The following is a 20,735-nucleotide window of genomic DNA, read 5'->3' as shown; positions in this document are numbered from 1 at the left end:
ACCGAGTGATGGCGCGAGGACCGAGAGCAGGAGAAATTCCCAGAGCCATAGTGGTGAGATTGCTCCGTTTTAAGGATAGCGAAATGGTCCTTAGATGGGCGAAGAAAACTCGGAGCAGTAAATGGGAGAACGCGGTGATCCGCGTTTATCAAGACTGGAGTGCGGAGGTGGCGAGAAGGAGGGCGAGCTTTAATCGGGCCAAGGCGGTGCTTCATAAAAAGAAGATAAAATTTGGAATGCTGCAACCGGCAAGACTGTGGGTCACATATCGAGGGAGGCACCACTACTTTGAGACGGCGGATGAAGCGTGGACTTTTATTGTGGAAGAAAAACTGGAATGAGCGGGTTATTAAAAAGAACGTTTGAACAAAGTGGTGGGGCGAATGTGGGGGGCAAAGAGGGGGGTTAAAAAGGGGGGAAAGAGGAGTTTTATGTACTAATCCTGCGATGTGGTAACTTTTCTCTCTCCCACAGGTGGTGATGGGGGGGAGGAGGGGGGGAGGTGGAGAAGATGGGGCGTTGGCCATTGGGGGCGGGGCCAAGGGAGAAGCGCGGGCTTGATAATCATGGCGGGAATAGAGAAGCAGGAAGGAGGGGGCGTCGCACGGTGCGAGCCGAGGTCACGGGGGGAAGCCGAGGTCGGCCAGAGTTTGCTGACTTCTGGGAGCAACTTGGGGGGAGTAATTACGCTAGCGGGGGGGGGTGGGAGGGGGGAATTACTGGGTTGCTGCTGCTGGGGAGAGGGGGGAGCTGGTATGGGGGAGGATGGGCGGGGGGGCACCGCCTGGGGGAGATACAGCTGCGTGGGAACCGGGTGAGGAGCTGGAAAAAGGTGATGGCTAATCGACAAGGGGGGGGGGGGGGGAAGCCCCCCAACTCGACTGATCACGTGGAACGTGAGAGGGCTGAACGGGCCGATAAAGAGGGCACGGGTACTCGCACACCTTAAGAAACTTAAGGCAGATGTGGTTATGTTACAGGAAACGCACCTGAAACTGATAGACCAGGTTAGGCTACGCAAAGGATGGGTGGGGCAGGTGTTCCATTCGGGGCTAGATGCGAAAAACAGGGGGGTAGCTATATTAGTGGGGAAGCGGGTAATGTTCGAGGCAAAGACTATAGTGGTGGATAACGGGGGCAGATACGTGATGGTGAGTGGCAAACTACAGGGGGTGACGGTGGTTTTGGTAAACGTATATGCCCCGAACTGGGATGATGCCAATTTTATGAGGCGGATGCTAGGACGCATTCCGGACCTAGAGATGGGAAAGCTGATAATGGGGGGAGATTTTAATACGGTGTTGGAACCAGGGCTGTATAGGTCGAAGTCCAGGACTGGAAGGAGGCCGGCAGCAGCCAAGGTACTTAAAGATTTTATGGAGCAGATGGGAGGTGTAGACCCGTGGAGATTTAGCAGACCTAGGAGTAAGGAGTTCTCGTTTTTCTCCTATGTCCATAAAGTCTACTCGCGAATAGACTTTTTTGTGCTGGGTAGGGCATTGATCCCGAAGGTGAGGGGAACGGAGTATACGGCTATAGCCATTTCGGATCACGCTCCACACTGGGTGAACTTGGAGATAGGGGAGGAAACAGGAGGGCGCCCACCCTGGAGAATGGACATGGGACTAATGGCAGATGAGGGGGTGTGTCTAAGGGTGAGGGGGTGCATTGAAAAGTACTTGGAACTCAATGATAATGGGGAGGTCCAGGTGGGAGTGGTCTGGGAGGCGTTGAAGGCGGTGGTTAGAGGGGAGCTGATATCAATAAGGGCACATAAAGGGAAGCAGGAGAGTAAGGAACGGGAGCGGTTGCTGCAAGAACTTTTGAGGGTGGACAGACAATATGCGGAAGCACCGGAGGAGGGACTGTACAGGGAAAGGCAAAGGCTACATGTAGAATTTGACTTGCTGACTACGGGCACTGCAGAGGCACAATGGAGGAAGGCACAGGGTGTACAGTACGAATATGGGGAGAAGGCGAGCAGGTTGCTGGCACACCAATTGAGGAAAAGGGGAGCAGCGAGGGAAATGGGGGGAGTGAGGGATGAGGAAGGAGAGATGGAGCGTGGAGCGGAGAGAGTGAATGGAGTGTTCAAGACATTTTATAAAAAATTATATGAAGCTCAACCCCCGGATGGGAGGGAGAGAATGATGGGCTTCTTGGATCGGCTGGAATTTCCCAAGGTGGAAGAGCAGGAAAGGGTGGGACTGGGAGCACAGATCGAGGTAGAAGAAGTGGTGAAAGGAATTAGGAGCATGCAGGCGGGAAAGGCCCCGGGACCGGATGGATTCCTAGTCGAATTCTATAGAAAATATGTGGACTTGCTCGCCCCGGTACTGACGAGGACCTTTAATGAGGCAAAGGAAAGGGGACAACTGCCCCCGACTATGTCTGAAGCAACGATATCGCTTCTCTTAAAGAAGGAAAAGGACCCGCTACAATGTGGGTCCTATAGACCTATTTCCCTCCTAAATGTAGATGCCAAGATCCTGGCCAAGGTAATGGCAATGAGAATAGAGGAATGTGTCCCGGGGGTGGTCCACGAGGACCAAACTGGGTTTGTGAAGGGGAGACAGCTGAACACGAATATACGGAGGTTGTTAGGGGTAATGATGATGGCCCCACCAGAGGGAGAAATGGAGATAGTAGTGGCGATGGATGCCGAGAAAGCATTTGATAGAGTGGAGTGGGATTATTTGTGGGAGGTGTTGAGGAGATTTGGTTTTGGAGAGGGGTATGTTAGATGGGTGCAGCTGTTGTATAGGGCCCCAGTGGCGAGCGTGGTCACGAATGGACGGGGATCTGCATATTTTCGGCTCCATAGAGGGACAAGGCAGGGATGCCCTCTGTCCCCATTATTGTTTGCACTGGCGATTGAGCCCCTGGCAATAGCGTTGAGGGGTTCCAAGAAGTGGAGGGGAGTACTTAGGGGAGGAGAAGAACACCGGGTAACTTTGTATGCGGACGATTTGCTACTATACGTGGCGGACCCGGCGGAGGGGATGCCAGAAATAATGCGGATACTTGGGGAGTTTGGGGATTTTTCAGGGTATAAATTGAACATGGGGAAAAGTGAGTTGTTTGTGGTGCATCCAGGGGAGCAGAGTAGAGAAATAGAGGACCTACCGTTGAGAAAGGTAACAAGGGACTTTCGTTACCTGGGGATCCAGATAGCTAAGAATTGGGGCACATTGCATAGGTTAAATTTAACGCAGTTGGTGGAACAGATGGAGGAGGATTTCAAGAGATGGGATATGGTATCCCTGTCACTGGCAGGGAGGGTGCAGGCGGTTAAGATGGTGGTCCTACCGAGATTCCTCTTTGTGTTTCAGTGCCTCCCGGTGGTGATCACGAAGGCTTTTTTTAAAGGGATTGAAAAGAGCATCATGGGTTTTGTGTGGGCCGGGAAGACCCCGAGAGTGAAGAAGGGATTCTTACGGCGTAGCAGGGATAGGGGGGGGCTGCTGGCACTACCGAGCCTAAGTGAGTATTATTGGGCCGCTAATATTTCAATGGTGAGTAAGTGGATGGGAGAGGAGGAGGGAGCGGCGTGGAAGAGATTAGAGAGGGCGTCCTGTAGGGGGACTAGCCTACAGGCTATGGTGACAGCCCCATTGCCGTTCTCACCGAGGAACTACACCACAAGCCCGGTGGTGGTGGCTACACTGAAGATTTGGGGACAGTGGAGACGGCATAGGGGAAAGACTGGAGCCTTTGGGGGGGGTCCCCGATAAGAAACAATCATAGGTTTGCCCCGGGGGGGAATGGATGGGGGATATGGAATGTGGCAAAGAGCAGGAATAACGCAACTGAAAGATCTGTTTGTGGATGGGAAGTTCGCGAGTCTGGGAGCGCTGACCGAGAAATATGGGTTGCCCCAAGGGAATGCATTCAGGTATATGCAACTGAGGGCTTTTGCGAGGCAACAGGTGAGGGAATTCCCGCAGCTCCCGACACAAGAGGTGCAGGACAGAGTGATCTCAAAGACATGGGTGGGGGATGGTAAGGTGTCAGATATATATAGGGAAATGAGGGACGAAGGGGAGACTATGGTAGATGAACTAAAAGGGAAATGGGAAGAAGAGCTGGGGGAGGAGATCGAGGAGGGGCTGTGGGCTGATGCCCTAAGCAGGGTAAACTCGTCGTCCTCGTGTGCCAGGCTAAGCCTGATTCAGTTTAAGGTATTACACAGGGCACATATGACTGGAGCATGGCTCAGTAAATTTTTTGGGGTGGAGGATAGGTGTGCGAGGTGCTCGAGAAGCCTAGCGAATCATACCCATATGTTTTGGTCATGCCCGGCACTACAGGGGTTTTGGATGGGGTGACAAAGGTGCTTTCAAAAGTAGTAGGAGTCCGGGTCGAACCAAGCTGGGGGTTGGCTATATTTGGGGTTGCACAAGAGCCGGGAGTGCAGGAGGTGAGAGAGGCCGATGTTTTAGCCTTTGCGTCCCTAGTAGCCCGGCGCAGGATATTGCTAATGTGGAAAGAAGCCAAGCCCCCGGGGGTGGAGACCTGGATAATGACATGGCAGGGTTTATAAAGCTAGAGCAGATTAAGTTCGTTCTAAGGGGGTCGGCTGAAGGGTTCACCAGGCGGTGGCAACCGTTCGTCGAATACCTCGCAGAAAGATAGATGGAATGGAAAAAAGAAGGCAGCAGCAGCAGCCCAGGATCGGGGGGGGGGGGGGGGAAGAGGAGGGGGGAGGAGGAACCAGAAGGACTCTCAAGGTTGTTAATATATACTGTATAATATGTATAGGTCGTTGTGACAGATAATTATACATTGGACTGTTAAATTATATTTTTGGAGAGTGTTACTTGTGATAAGGCAGTTGCCAATTAGGGTTAGTTTTCATTTTTGTTATTTATTATTTATTCATTTTTTGTTTATAAAATAGGTCATTGTTATTTGTGTTGTTATAATATTGTGTAAAGGATGCACAATGTACTGTGTTGGTTGACTAAAAATTTTCAATAAAATATTTAGTAAAAAAAAAAAGGAATGAATATGAATGTTAAACCAATTTTGGAACTACTCATTTCCACTCCTTTTGCATTGCATAGATAGATAAAGTCACCACAGTCCCAGATGACTGTAGGCTGCTTTCCCCTTTTGAGGAGGAGAGCTGACTGGTGGTGATTTAGCCTGAGGGTCACCACACCTCCGGCAAGGGGCAAGGTTAAGATTTGCGGCCTTCGTAAATAACAATGCTGTGGAATATCAGGGTGGTTTCCTCATGCACTCTGCATCAGGGGCTCCTCATAGTCCGAAATGTAGGGGGGATTTGAGGAAAAACTATTTTACCCCAGAGAGTGGTGACAGTCTGGAATTCACTGCCTGGGAGGGTGGTAGAAGCAGGATGCCTCATATCCTTTAAAAAATACCTGAATGAATACTTGGCAAGCCATAACATTCAAGGCTAAAGACCAAGTGCTGCAAGTGGGATGAGGTGGGCAGTCCAAGGCCTTTCATGCATCAGTGCAGACTCAGTGGGCTGAAGGGCCTCTTCTGCTGTGTAGTATTCTGGGTGGGGTGGAGATGGATGGGGGGGGTGTTTCTGGATGTCTGTCCTTGAATGAATGTTATGTAGTGGGTCGGAATGTAATAATAATAATCGCTTATTGTCACAGCAGCAGTTTTGGATTCCGAGGGAGAGTGATCTGGTGCAAAGCTTTGCTGCAGTCGGCAGCCCTGATTTGGCTATTGATCAAGTCATTGCACAACTAATGGCTTCTTCCTTTCATTTATTCTTTTGATTCAACTTTCCCATTGAATTATTTTGTTTAATTTGTTTTTCCAGTTTAAGTTACACAACTCCTGCTTTGCATTGCAGTAGCTGGCATGCACCAATCTACTGAGGCCTTTTCTTGAAATGTAGTTTTATTCTCTCTTCTCTCCCACCCCCAGTTTTCACTGCTTATTGCAATGAGTAAACTCATTGCATTTTCTCCATCAGCTGTCTCTCCTCTTTCAATGATTACTCTAAGGTGAGTGAGAGATCGTGCTTCAGTTTGGGGCTTCAGAGTTTTTAAATACAGTCATACTAATGCATACTCGCTGCAGCCAAGAGGGATCAATTAGAAGGACCTGCAAGAGGCTTAAGTCGGGGTCCATTTTTTATTTCTTTTAAGAAAGGTTCCCCTCTGCTGAACCGCTGTTATAACCATTACCAGGTCCCCGGATGGCAGAATACCTGTCAGCGTGAAATGTCTTAAGCGACTATGGATTTATGAAGGATTTAAAAATAAATTCGGAGCCAGTTGAAATGTGCAGGCATGTTGGTGGTGAGACCCCAGGTGCCCAATGTATGATTTTTGCATCAGTCAGTTGAAGCATGTATAAGTTTAAAATCACTCAAATGGGATGCATCTTTTTGAACTCATCCTTATGTAAACACCTATACAACAACGACTATTTATGTTGCACCTTCAGTGTAGCTGAACATTTAACTTCACAACAGCATTATCAATCAAAATTTGACTCTGAACTCCTAAAGGATGTTTTTCAGGATGTACCAGAATCTTGGTCAATAAAAAATTTAAAGCGCATCTTCTAGGATGTGATACAGAGACTGGTTTATGGAGGGGGCTTCCAGAGCTTGTGGCCAATGCAGCTGAAATTGTAGCTGCAACTGGTGGAATGATCAAAATCAGATGTGCAGGAGGCCAGGATTGGACGAGCAGAGATCTCGGTATTGATGGACTAGAGGAAGTTACAGAGATAGGGAGGGGCAAGGCCTAGCAAGGTTTGAAGATAAAGAAGAATTTTAGAATTGAGATATTGTTGGACCAGGAGCTAATGTCAATCATCAGCACAGGGACAATAGGTGAACAGCCGTAGACATAGAATTTACAGTGTAGACGGAGGCCATTCGGCCCATCAAGTCTGCACCGAACCTTGGAAAGAACACCCCACACCTCCACCCTATCCCTGTAACCCCCCACTTATCCTTGTTGGACACTAAGGGCAATTTAGCACTGCCAATCCACCTAACCTGCACATCTTTGGACTGTGGGAGGAAACCGGAGAACCCGGAGGAAACCCACGCAGACACTGGGAGAACGTGCAGAATCCGCACAGACAGTGACCCAAGCCGGGAATTGAACCTGGGACCCTGGAGCTGTGAAGCAACTGTGCTAATCACTGTGCTACCGTGCTGCCCATCTTTCATCGGATGTGGGAGTCCGTGACAAGGCCATCCATAATTGCCTTTGAACTGAATGGCTTGCTAGACCATTGCAGAGGCTTGTTGAAAGGCAACTACGGCCTCGGAGACCCTGAGCGGGCGACGTTAAGCACTGGTTTCCACAAACGTGGATCAAGTGTACCACCACTTGGGTGTGTGTGTGGGGGGGGGGGCAGGGGGCAGGGGGCAGAGATAGAAAGAAAGAAAGAGAGGCCACGTTAGGGTGATTGGGGTGCCTTTCTGCACTGGTGAGCTGAGCTAGTTAGTGCAGGGGGAAAAAAAGAGGCAGCTACATTGCTGTGGATCTTGAGTCATATGTAGGCCAGACCGGGTAACAATGGCAGATTTCCTAAAGTACATTAGTGAGGCAGATGGGTATTACAACAATCACTGAAAGCAGTACTGAAACTAGCATTATATTCCAAGTTTATTATTTAAATTTCACTAGCTGCGATGGTGGGATTTGAACCCATATCCCCAGAGCATTAACCTGGACCTCTGAATTACTGGTCCAGTGACATTACCACTATGTCACCATACTCGCTACTCTCTCCTACACCCCCCACCCTCCCACTTTGTTGTTGGTGTAGTGCTACTACTTTCTTTGTAATAAAAGGAAAAATAACATGAAGAAAGGTACTTGAAAGACTCATTTTAATAATTTTACATCTATTTTGTTTATAAATTCATTTATTTTAAACTATAATTTTGTATATGACCTAGAATATTCCAGGTCCCTGTCTATGATCTTTAAAAATATTGGGCAATGATGGAGGGTGCAATTCAACAGAAAAATTTCCCGGCATTAGGCATGTTTGATGGGCTATTTCATGGTGGCAGCATTGGTTAGATCGTGGCCCGTATTCAAAGGCACTTAGCGCCAAAAATGAGTTCGCACCAGATTCTCGTCATTACTGGTTGCCTCACCATCTGATTTGTGACTCGCGCCTCAGCAGCTTGCCGCTAACGAGGGGGAGCTGCTTTTAAATGATCCCTAACCACTCCCAGTCAACACACAAGCATGGCAGCGCGCCGACCTTCTCCTCGCTTTGGGGATGGCAACCTGGCCAGGCTTCTCACGCTGCGGTAGAGAGGCGACCCTGTTCTCTTGAGGGGTCAGAGGACCAGTAGCAGCATCAGCAATGGTCGTGTGGGCAGCATGACTAGGAGGACCGCCGTCCAATCTAGGAAAAAAACAAAGCTCCAATGAGCTGCAACATAAGTTCCCACCTTTCTCCTGGCATCAGTTCCACCTGCCCCACCTGATTCACTGGCTGACACCTAGCACCCTCCCCACATCCGATCTTCGTGCTTGTTCCTCAGAAACCCCAGGCACCACTAGCCCAACCCTTTCTTGTGCAGGTATGATGCCACGCATGCACCTGCTATAAACTTTGCCTATCAAACGTGCGGCTCACAATACCATCCTTTTGCGCCCGCACGAGAGGATAACCCATAATAAATTGGAAAGGGCCAAGATGGGGAGGTGGAGTCCCATAGTTTCTAGCCCTCACCGCCTACAAGGATTGGACCCTGTAAATGGGTGGGTTGCCCGACGAACGAGCAGTCACCGACAGCAAGGCTGGCCCGCACGACAAGAGGTGAGGATACACTGCCTCTTCCCCAGATGACCTGTCTCAAATGAGTATTTCATGTCAGACAAGGTTTGCTGGACATGCAATGCACTAATCATCCTCTCAAACCAGGCACGTGTGAGAGTTGATGAAATTAAATGAAAATGAAATGAAAATCGCTTATTGTCACAAGTAGGCTTCAAATGAAGTTACTGTGGAAAGATGAGTGATTAACAAGGCTAATTCCTCATTTAAAATAGCTCTCGGCTGTGAAGTTAGAGACTGCTCACAGTCAAAGGGAGCAAAATTGAATTTCAGGATAGGAGCCGCAGCAGGGCTCTGTTCTGGAAGTGTTTGGTGGAACAGACCGACTGCACCTGTGGTTTCCTCTGTTACGGGTCTCCACAATATTTAAAGATGGCTAGAAGGCCTCACAGATGCCCACCCACCGTCGGTGCCCTTGAGCTGCATGCCAGAAAATGGAAATGGCTACTCACCACCTTACTTCCCCTCAGTAGCCATTGTGCCAGCTTCCCATTTTGAAAAGAAATATTAAGCGATGCCCACGTGACTTCCTGAGTGGGTAATTCCTGGGAGTCTGCTGTATTTGACTTCAATCTCATTATTGAGATTGAAATGAATGCAAATGAGGGTTAATGATATTCTCGGCTTTTTGGGCATGATCTGGAACACTCCATCTGGCGTGAACCTCTATTTTGCCCCCTCCAACTATTCACCCAGATCCGCTCCGGGTGCATCTCGGTGGCTGAATCGTGCCCAGGGTGTTATTTTTAAAACAGAAAAAAAAAATTGAGTACCCAATTCATTTTTTCCAATTAAAGGGCAATTTAGTGTGGCCAATCCACCTAGCCTGCACATCTTTGGATTGTGGGGGTGAAACCCACGCAAACACGGGGAGAATGTGCAAACTCTACACGGACAGTGACACAGAGCCGGGATCGAACCTGGGACCTCAGCGCCGTGAGGCAGCAGGTCTAACCCACTGTGCCATCGTGCTGCCCCTTGCCAAGGATGTTATGGTTGGCCACAGTAGGGCAGCACGGTGGCGCAGTGGGTTAAAGTAATATTGCCTGTTATAAATTGTATACTTTAAACAATAGCTGAGAAAAATTGACTGAAATTTGGATTATGGCTGCCAGGACAGTAAATAGTTGAAGCTTACTTCGTTGAGCATTTGCGGCTACTGTCAAATGTACATTCCAGAAATCACTGTGCTGCCTGTGATTTATGTTTGAACTTAGTGCCCTCCTCCAGTCTCTGTGTATGACATTTTCAGGATTAATGGTCAGAAGAGTGACATTTCCATTAGCACCCTATATGTGCAAATAACTCACAAATGGCAGGTAGCTTCCTTTATTGTAATTGATAAATGCGCTTAAGGGTTTAACTTACACAGGAGGAATGGTATCAACTGAAAGTCATGTTATGTTTAAATGTCAGCTAGATTCAAATCCTGCCACCTTTTTGTAAACAGAGCAGTTTCAAAAGTCAATACCAAATGCAGAAACCTAAACAAAATAAATGTTTTTGTTCCCCGGAAATATTTTTTAAATATTCTAGTTTTCAGTTCAGCTTATTCACTAAAGTGCCATTTGTTAACAGTCAACTTGAATGTTTCTTTAAAAAACAATAAATTTCAATATTTGCTTTGCAATGCAGAACTGGGTCACCAGTTCCTTAGCAATGCTACTATGCTGTGGAAAATCCACTTAACCACATTCTTAACACCGTGGGAGGTGACACTTGTTCTGTGTCCTACATTGTGTTTCTGGTTCCATCTTCTAGGCAGCAACAAGTTCTGTGGAATGATGCTGCAGAACACAGATTTCCAATAAAGTGCTGATCATAAACCTGGTGCATGATAACTACGTGAGTAACTAGTTCACAGCAACCAAAAGTAGATCAAAGAAAGAAGACAATGCATGGCTTTGGCAGGGGAAAGAAAATGGCATTTTATGGACTTGAGTTTATGTTTAAATGCATTGAACAAACAAAGAACAAAGAACAAAGAAATGTACAGCACAGGAACAGGCCCTTCGGCCCTCCAAGCCCGTGCCGACCATACTGCCCGACTAAACTACAATCTTCTACACTTCCTGGGTCCGTATCCTTCTATTCCCATCCTATTCATATATTTGTCAAGATGCCCCTTAAATGTCCCTATCGTCCCTGCCTCCACTACCTCCTCCGGTAGTGAGTTCCAGGCACCCACTACCCTCTGCGTAAAAAACTTGCCTCGTACATCTACTCTAAACTTTGCCCCTCTCACCTTAAACCTATGCCCCCTAGTAATTGACCCCTCTACCCTGGGGAAAAGCCTCTGACTATCCACTCTGTCTATGCCCCTCATAATTTTGTATACCTCTATCAGGTCGCCCCTCAACCTCCTTCGTTCCAGTGAGAACAAACCGAGTTTATTCAATCGCTCCTCATAGCTTATGCCCTCCATACCAGGCAACATTCTGGTAAATCTCTTCTGCACCCTCTCTAAAGCCTCCACATCCTTCTGGTAGTGTGGCGACCAGAATTGAACACTATACTCCAAGTGTGGCCTAACTAAGGTTCTATACAGCTGCAACATGACTTGCCAATTCTTATACTCAATGCCCCGGCCAATGAAGGCAAGCATGCCGTATGCCTTCTTGACTACCTTCTCCACCTGTGTAGCCCCTTTCAGTGATCTGTGGACCTGTACTCCTAGATCTCTTTGACTTTCAATACTCTTGAGGGTTCTACCATTCACTGTATATTCCCTACCTGCATTAGCCCTTCCAAAATGCATTACCTCACATTTGTCCAGGTTAAACTCCATCTGCCATCTCTCCGCCCAAGTCTCCAGACAATCTAAATCCTGCTGTATCCTCAGACAGTCCTCATCGCTATCCGCAATTCCACCAACCTTTGTGTCGTCTGCAAACTTACTAATCAGACCAGTTACATTTTCCTCCAAATCATTTATATATACTACAAAGAGCAAAGGTCCCAGCACTGATCCCTGTGGAACACCACTGGTCACAGCCCTCCAATTAGAAAAGCATCCCTCCATTGCTACCCTCTGCCTTCTATGGCCTAGCCAGTTCTGTATCCACCTTGCCAGTTCACCCCTGATCCCGTGTGACTTCACCTTTTGTACTAGTCTACCATGAGGGACCTTGTCAAAGGCTTTACTGAAGTCCATATAGACAACATCTACTGCCCTACCTGCATCAATCATCTTAGTGACCTCCTCGAAAAACTCTATCAAGTTAGTGAGACACGACCTCCCCTTCACAAAACCGTGCTGCCTCTCACTAATACGTCCATTTGCTTCCAAATGGGAGTAGATCCTGTCTCGAAGAATTCTCTCCAGTAATCTCCCTACCACTGAAGTAAGGCTCACCGGCCTGTAGTTCCCGGGATTATCCCTGCCACCCTTCTTAAACAGAGGAACAACATTGGCTATTCTCCAGTCCTCCGGGACATCCCCTGAAGACAGCGAGGATCCAAAGATTTCTGTCAAGGCCTCAGCAATTTCCTCTCCAGCCTCCTTCAGTATTCTGGGGTAGATCCCATCCGGCCCTGGGGACTTATCTACCTTAATATTTTTTAAGACACCCAACACCTCGTCTTTTTGGATCACAATGTGACCCAGGCTATCTACACCCCCTTCTCCAGACTCAACATCTACCAATTCCTTCTCTTTGGTGAATACTGATGCAAAGTATTCATTTAGTACCTCGCCCATTTCCTCTGGCTCCACACAAAGATTCCCTTGCCTATCCTTCAGTGGGCCAACCCTTTCCCTGGCTACCCTCTTGCTTTTTATGTAAGTGTAAAAAGCCTTGGGATTTTCCTTAACCCTATTTGCCAATGACTTTTCATGACCCCTTCTAGCCCTCCTGACTCCTTGCTTAAGTTCCTTCCTACTTTCCTTATATGCCACACAGGCTTCGTCTGTTCCCAGCCTTTTAGCCCTGACAAATGCCTCCTTTTTCTTTTTGACGAGGCCTACAATATCACTCGTCATCCAAGGTTCCCGAAAATTGCCGTATTTATCTTTCTTCCTCACAGGAACATGCCTGTCCTGTATTCCTTTCAACTGACACTTGAAAGCCTCCCACATGTCAGATGTTGATTTGCCCTCAAACATCCGCCCCCAATCTATGTTCTTCAGTTCCCGCCTAAAATTGGGAGGAAGTTGTTTTTGTGAGTTGCATACCTGCTTTAAAATGGGCTAATATTGGAATGTAGGAATTATAGTGAACACAGCCCAGTCCATCACACGAACCTGCCTCCTATCCATTGACTCTATCTACACCTCCTGCTGCCTTGGGAAAGCGGGAAGCATAATCAAAGACCCCTCCCACCCGGCTTACTCACTCTTCCGACTTCCTCCATCGGGCAGGAGATACAAAAGTCTGAGAAAACGCACAAACAGATTCAAAAATAGCTTCCCCGCTGTTACCAGACTCCTAAACGGCTCTCTTATGCACTGACCTGATTAATACTGTTTGTACCTCGGTACATGTGACAATAAACAAACAAATACAAAAAGTAGGCAATTCAGCCCTTCGAGCCTGCTCCACCATTCGATCAGATCATGGCTGCTCCCCATATCCCGTTAATCCATTTTTAAAATCCAAAATATATCTATCTCCTTCTTGAACCCATTTAATGATTCAGTCTCCACCACACTCCATCGTACTATGGGACTACGAGAAGTAATTCCTCCTCATCTCCGTTTAAATCTACCACCTCTCAACCTATATATCTGTGACCTCTTATTCTAGATTGCACTACAAGGGGGAACATTTGGTCTATGTTTACTTTATCTATCCCTTTTAGTATTCTATATACCTTGATCAGATCCCCTCTCTTTCTTCTAACTCCAGTGAGTATAAACCCAAACTGTTTAATCTCTCCTCATACGTCAGCCGTCAGCCCTTTCACCCTCGGAATCAATCTGGTGAACCTCCTCTGAACTGCCTCCAGTGTCACCACATCCTTCCTCAAATAAGGAGACCAAAACTGGATGCAATACTCCAGACTTGGTCCCACGAACATGCAATACAATTGCAACAATGCTTCTCTACTTTTATACACCAGTCCTTTTGCAATAAATGCTAAAATTCCATTTGCCTTTTTAATTACATGTACCTGCATAGCGACTTTCTGCAATTCATGAACAAAGACACCCAGATTTCTCTGCCCAGATGCGTTTTGAATCGGCTTTCCATTTAGATCATTTGCCTTTCTGTTTTGTTGGCCAAAATGGATAACCTCACATTTATCCACATTGAACTCCATCTGCCAAATTTCAACCCATTCTCCTAGCAGAACAGTGGGTAGCACTTGCTTCACAGCACCAGGGTTCCAGGTTCGATTTGCGGCTTGGGTCACTGTCTGTGTGCAGTCTGCACGTTCTCCCTGTGTCTGCATGGGTTTCCTCCGGGTGCTCTGGTTTCCTCCCACAAGTCCCAAAAGACATGTCAGGTGAATTGCACATTTTGAATTCTCAATCTGTGTACACGAACAGAAGCCGGAATGTGACGACTAGGGGCTTTTCACAGTAACTCCTTTGCAGTGTTAATGTAAGCCTGCTTGTGACAATAAAGATTATTATATTACATTATTACATTACTGTCTATATCCATCTGTAAACTCTTTACCTTCTCTTCGCTGCCCACCTATTTTTGTAACATTTGCAGTGGTTAGCACAGCTGCCTCACGTCACTAAGGTCCCAGCTTCGATTCTGGGTCACTGTCCTTGTGGAGTTTGCACATTCTCCCTGTGTTTGTGTGGGTTCTGCCCCCACAACCCAAAGATGTGCAGGGTCGGTGGATTGGCCACGCTAAATTGCCCCTTAATTGGAAAAAATTGAATTGGGTACTCTAAATTAAAAAAAAAAAAAAAAAGAATTTTGCTATGCTACCCTCTATCCCTGCTTGCAGATCATTTAGATATAGATTGTAAACAGTTGAGGTCAGAGGACTGACCCCTGTGGCATCCCGTAAGTTACAGTTCGCCAGGCAGAGAAGGACTCATTTATCCCAACCTCTGGTTTCTGTCAGTCAGCCTATCCTCAATCCAATCGAGTACTCTACCTACAATCCCCTGCAATCTCACTTTCTGGATCAGTCTTTTCTGCGGCACCTTGTCAAACAAACACCTATTCCATTAAAAATTAATAATACATAATTAAAAACCAGAATGGCCATTTCCTCTTGATAGTCAGAATTTCTTTTGCAAGATAAAGACTTCGGAGTTCAGCCAAAATAGTGAATTATATACACGTCTCTGGATTGTCACCTTGACATGGTGGAGAGGCTTGTACATTCCAGCAGTCCCTTGAAGGATGTTCTCAGGAGCTCCTCACTCCTGGTAGGGCCACCCATAGTAGCAGGGTTGAGGAGAGATGCCAGATAAAGTGAAGACCAAAAGGTCATCCACAGCAGAACCGGCAAAGGAGTACAATGCCCCTCACTGGCTGTGAAGTTGGAACAAAGGGGTTGCCCACTCTGCCATTCTTGATCTCTTCATTTCTACATACAAGTAGCTCAGCCTGTCCTTGAATATCCCCAAAACTACACTCTTATATCAACCCAGATCTGCTCAGCCAAATTTTCCATTTCCCATACATGTTGAAGGAGAGAATATGGAATTCGTTGAGCAATTATCTTGGGCAGCTACCTCTCTCAAAAGGCCCCCATTGATGAGATCCAACACAAGATGGTGTCCTCTCAAATGGCCAAAATTCCAGAGGAGCACAAAAGAAAATGCTTCAAAGACACTGAAGCTTGCCTTGAAGTGAAGTGGCATTGACCTTGATATCTCTGAGGATCTTGCTACCAAACGTTCAGAATGGTGGTAACTTTCCATCTTGCTTTGAGCCCCAATGCAGCAGCAGCAGAGAGGAAAGGAAGAAAACATTGTACTCCGGATCCCACTGCCCTGTGGGACGTCCTGCCCATGTGCCCAAAGATTTGACAGTCCAGAATCGGCCTCTTCCGTGGCATGAAGTCCTGTCATCCTTGAATCAAGGGATAGCTGATGAATAAATACAATTTAATAAACCGCTGTCTGACTGACACAGTCCCTGCTTGTTTCTAGTGATAAAAATAATGTTAGAAGCTGAAGTAAAACAAAAATGACCAGAAACACGGCAGGTCTGTTAACATCTGCATCAAGAAAAAGCTATTTGGTGTGTAGTCTTTGGGAAGAAGTTTGAATGAAACATCTCACTCAAAACCTTAATCCATCTTTTTCTCTGTGTATATCTATAATTTTCTATTCTTGTTTTTTTTCTTTGTCCTTCATGTACCACGTGTTTGGTAAGTCTATTGAAACGTTTTAGCCAAAGTTCATGAGGCTCCACTTTCTGCACCTTATGCCACTCTGCAGATATCATCAACCAGCATTGGCCGCTGACCTATTCCTTCCAGCATGTTGAAGGACAGAAAGGCCTTAGGCTTGTGTCAGATTAAGTGCTCCTAGAATTTCATAGAATTTACAGTGCAGAAGGAGGCCATTCGGCCCATCGAGTCTGCACCGGCTATTGGAAAGAGCACCCTACCCAAGGTCAACACCTCCACCCTATCCCCATAACCCAGTAACCCCACCCAACACGAAGGGCAATTTTGGACACTAAGGGCAATTTATCATGGCCAATCCACCTAACCTGCACATCTTTGGACTGTGGGAGGAAACCGGAGCACCCGGAGGAAACCCACGCACACACGGGAGGATGTGCAGACTCCGCACAGACAGTGACCCAAGCCGGAATTGAACCTGGGACCCTGGAGCTGTGAAGCAATTGTGCTATCCACAATGCTACCGTGTTGCGCGAGCATTCTGCTGGCCTTCTCTCCATGCTCATATATCGCGCCTTTTGCCTTTCTAAGCTGCTCTACAACCTTGCCTGTAGTCAGCACCCCGAACTCGGCCTGCAGCCTCTGTCGTTTCCTGAGTAACTCTGGCCTCGGGGGCTCCGCATAGCTCCTGTCCGTTTGTATAATTTCCTGAACCAGTCGGTCCGTTTCTGCCCTGTCTGTCCTGTCCCTGTGGTCCGGATTGAGATCAGTGTTGAGCCCCGAATGAAAGACCTGGCTAACCCAGCCCTTCCTCAACCTAACCTGGTCTGCCACTTTCAGGTGCGTCTCCTGCAGCATGACTACGTCCGCCTCCAGAACCCGCAAATGCGCGAACACACGCGCCCTCTTCACTGGCCCATTTAGCCCTCTAACATTCCAGGTGATCAGCCTGGTTGGGGGGCACTTTGCCACCCCCCCTCCCCTTTGCCGATCAGCCATCCCCTTTCCTTGGCCAGCCCCCCCCCCCCCCCCCCCCCCCCCCCCCCAGCCATGGGTCACGCTTCCTCTGGCCCGCCTCCTGGCCGTTTCCACCCATGACCTCCTCACTAATGCCATGTCCAGTTTCCATTTTTGTCAGCAGATCAACTCTTCCCCCCCCACCCCCCCGTAACACCATCCTGCCACCCAACCCCTGCTCTCGTCTAATTGTATGAATCCCCCCCACCTGGCTTCTGTTCACTATCCCACCCAGCTAGCCTGGTGGCTCCCCGCTTTGGCGCCAGCGGGTCTCTCACCCAGTGTTCCCTGGCTCCCTTCCCCCCAGCCCATCCATAGCACTTCCCCAAACCAGCTCTGCTTAAACACCTACTTTATACAAGTCAAAGACATCTCCTACAATAGTGCAATTTAGATCAAACAGATAGAGATAAGAAGTACCCAGCACTTCACGGTAGCATTGTGGATAGCACAATTGCTTCACAGCTCCAGGGTCCCAGGTTCAATTCCGGCTTGGGTCACTGTCTGTGCGGAGTCTGCACATCCTCCCCGTGTGTGCGTGGGTTTCCTCCGGGTGCTCCGGTTTCCTCCCACGGTCCAAAGATGTGCGGGTTAGGTGGATTGGCCATGCTAAATTGCCCATTGTGTCCAAAATTGCACTTAGTGTTGGATGGGGTTACTGGGTTATGGGGATCGGGTGGAGGTGTGGACCTTGGGTAGGGTGCTCTTTCCAAGAGCCAGTGCAGACTCGATGGGCCAAATGGCCTCCTTCTGCACTGTAAATTCTATGATTCCCCTCCACACAGAAAAAGATTGCAAAAAATTTCCCCCCGAAACATCCATCATAACCACATCTTTTTAGCTATTTTATTTATTTTCCCCCTACCAAACCTCCAACCCAACAAGAGACCCCAAAAAGGAAACATTTAGGGAAACCACGAAAAAGAACAAGAAAAACACATTGCAACCAAACTACATCAACCTAAAATGAACGAAAAGAACGGATTCAAGCATGCAGGCATCGCTCAAAGCGAGAGAGAAACAAAATAGACTTAAAAGTTCTACCATGAGTCCAAGAGTCCTCAGCTCAGAGCCAGCCCTTGCTTCTTAACAAAGTCCTTCGCCTCCTCGGGTTCCTCGAAATAATGGTGCTGGCTCTCGTACGTAACCCACAGTCGTGCCGGAAAAAGCAGCCCGAATTTCACCTTGTTCTTGTACAAAATCTCCTTCGCCTGCCTGTACCCTCCCTCCTCCTGGCCACCTCAGTGCTCAGGTCTTGGTAAACACGCAGGGTGCTATTGTCCCATGTACAGCTTGTACTTCATGTGTACTCTCTCCCCTGAACAGACCAGACGTTGTTAAAATGTTAACCTCCCCTTTAATTCTTTTCGTGATTATGTTAAATTTATGCCCTCTCATTAGCACCTTGCTAATTAGTAGAAGAAATCCAACTCTAATTTGTCATAATTCTTCAGAATCTTTTGAAACCTCAATAACCTAATTTATCAACTCTCTCTTCAAAGTGTCAGATACCATCCAAGTCATTCTGCACTGATCCTTCATCATTGCTTTTTATATCAAGCCTACAGTGGAGTGTCCAAAGCTGTACAATGTCTTCCCAGCTGTAGATCATGTACAAGTTTCAATGTTATCATCTTGATTTTCATCGAGTGCCTCAAGATACCAATAGCCAGTATCCTATTAGCATAAATGAAACCCAAACGTTGTGTGTCTGTATAGCTGCCATCAGCTATTCCTGCTTAAAATATTTAGGTGAGCATTCTTTGGTGGCTTGATTCAAACAAGTGGTTTGGAAAATAAATCCAGATGGATACTCTTTGGTATGAAATTAGCATTTTAGTCTGGTTTTGTGCTGATTAGTGTCTCTTCTTTTTGAGTCTACTTTAAATTTGACAACCTTCACTGATTTGACATTTTGCACACACAGCATTCCTGCCAATTCTTCATTTAGAGGGAGAACTTATGATTCTGAATTTTAATTTGCCTCTGATATTTGCAAAATACATCTAAATGGCACTAGCCTTCAATTAGAACATAGCAACCACAAAACTTGACAAAATGACATGGTAAATATGTACTGCATTGCTATTATATTGCCCATTCGAGCTATTGTACAGCTACTTCCTGGGGTGCCCTAAAACCAGTTATTGTGGATGGTATAGAACCTTAGTTAAGCCACCCTTGGAGTATAGTGTTCAGAAGGATGTGGAAGCTTTAGAGGGGGTGCAGAAGAGATTTACCAGGATGTTGCCTGGTATGGAGGGCATTAGCTATGAGGAGCGGTTGAATAAACTCTGTTTGGAACGACGGAGGTTGAGGGGCGAGCTGATAGAGGTCTACAAAATTATGAGGGACATAGACAGAGTGAATAGTCAGAGGCTTTTTCCCAGGGTAGAGGGGCCAATTACTAGGCATAGGTTTAAGGTGCGAGGGGCGAGCTTTAGAGGGGATGTATGAGGCAAATTTTTTTACACAGGGTAGTGGGTGCTTGGAACTCGCTGCCGGAGGAGGTGGTGGAAGCATGGACGATAGTGAAGTTTAAGGGGCATCTTGACAAGTAGGATGGGAATAGAGGGATACGGACCCCGGAAGTGCAGAAGATTTTAGTTTAGACGGGCAGCATGGTCGGCACAGGCTTGGAAGGCTGAAGGGCCTGTTCCTGTGCTGCATTTTTCTTTGTTCTTTGTTCTGGTTTAGCACAGCTGGTCGTAATGCAGAACAAGACCAGCAGCACGGGTTCAATTCCTGTTCCAGCCTCCGCGAACAGGCACCGGAATGTAGCGACTAGGGGCTTTTCACAGTAACTTCATTGAAGCCAACTTGTGACAATAAGCAGTTATTATTATTATTATTTTTCTATCAAAACAGAAATTGCTGAAAAAACTCATCAGGTCTCGCAGCATCTGTGGAGAGAGCAACAGAGTTAACATTTTTGAGTCCAATATGACTTTTTTTAAATAAATTTAGAGTACTCAATTCATTTTTCGAATTAAGGGGCAATTTAGTGTGGCTTATCAACCTACCCTTCACATCTTTGGGTTGTGGGGGCGAAACCCACGCAAACGCGGGGAGAATGTGCAAACTCCACATGTACAGTGACCCAGAGCCAGGATCGAACCTGTGACCTCGGCGCCGTGAGGCAGCAATGCTAACCACTGCGCCACCATGCTGCCCTGAGTCCAATATGACTGACTGCTTCAGAATATTGTGGATGGTATATGTAAGACCGCTATATGGAATAGCCCACATACCTACACCAACCTTTCTTTAGATTGAGAGCAATTGAAGACATTTCCTTTGGCCTGCCGACCCTCTCAGCTGGAGTCACTGTTTTTGGCCTGTAAGGAATTCCTTCTCTTCATTCTGCTTACTACCGTGTTAGTTTCCAGCAATGCGGTGGATTGATTTGAGAAGAAAAAAAAATATTTGTTTTTGTTTTCTTGAGGGGCATCCTCCCCCACACACTTTATTACAGCTGTCCCTCACACCTTGTAGGGAATGCAAATGATGGATCATTTCTTTTAGGAAATGCCTCCAAACACAAATCAAGCTTGAGTGCCGAACTGACCTTGTATGTTGCAGACAAGTCAGAAGGGTTACATAGGAGCATCACTATCGTCATGACATCTCAAACATTTCTTGAG

The 20,735-nt window shown here is 47.1% G+C and overlaps 1 protein-coding gene across 7 annotated transcripts in view; it reads left to right on the top strand.

The window, feature by feature from the left end:
- The window catches only part of LOC140393076 (exocyst complex component 6-like), a 246,763-nt gene that overhangs the window by 173,109 nt on the left and 52,919 nt on the right, over positions 1–20,735 (top strand). The window lies entirely within an intron of this gene.

Source organism: Scyliorhinus torazame, chromosome 16 (assembly GCF_047496885.1).
Source record: "Scyliorhinus torazame isolate Kashiwa2021f chromosome 16, sScyTor2.1, whole genome shotgun sequence".
In the NCBI taxonomy this organism is placed as follows: Eukaryota; Metazoa; Chordata; class Chondrichthyes; order Carcharhiniformes; family Scyliorhinidae; genus Scyliorhinus; species Scyliorhinus torazame.
Note: the sequence above shows the minus strand (reverse complement) of the source record. Positions and strands in the feature narration are given on the sequence as shown.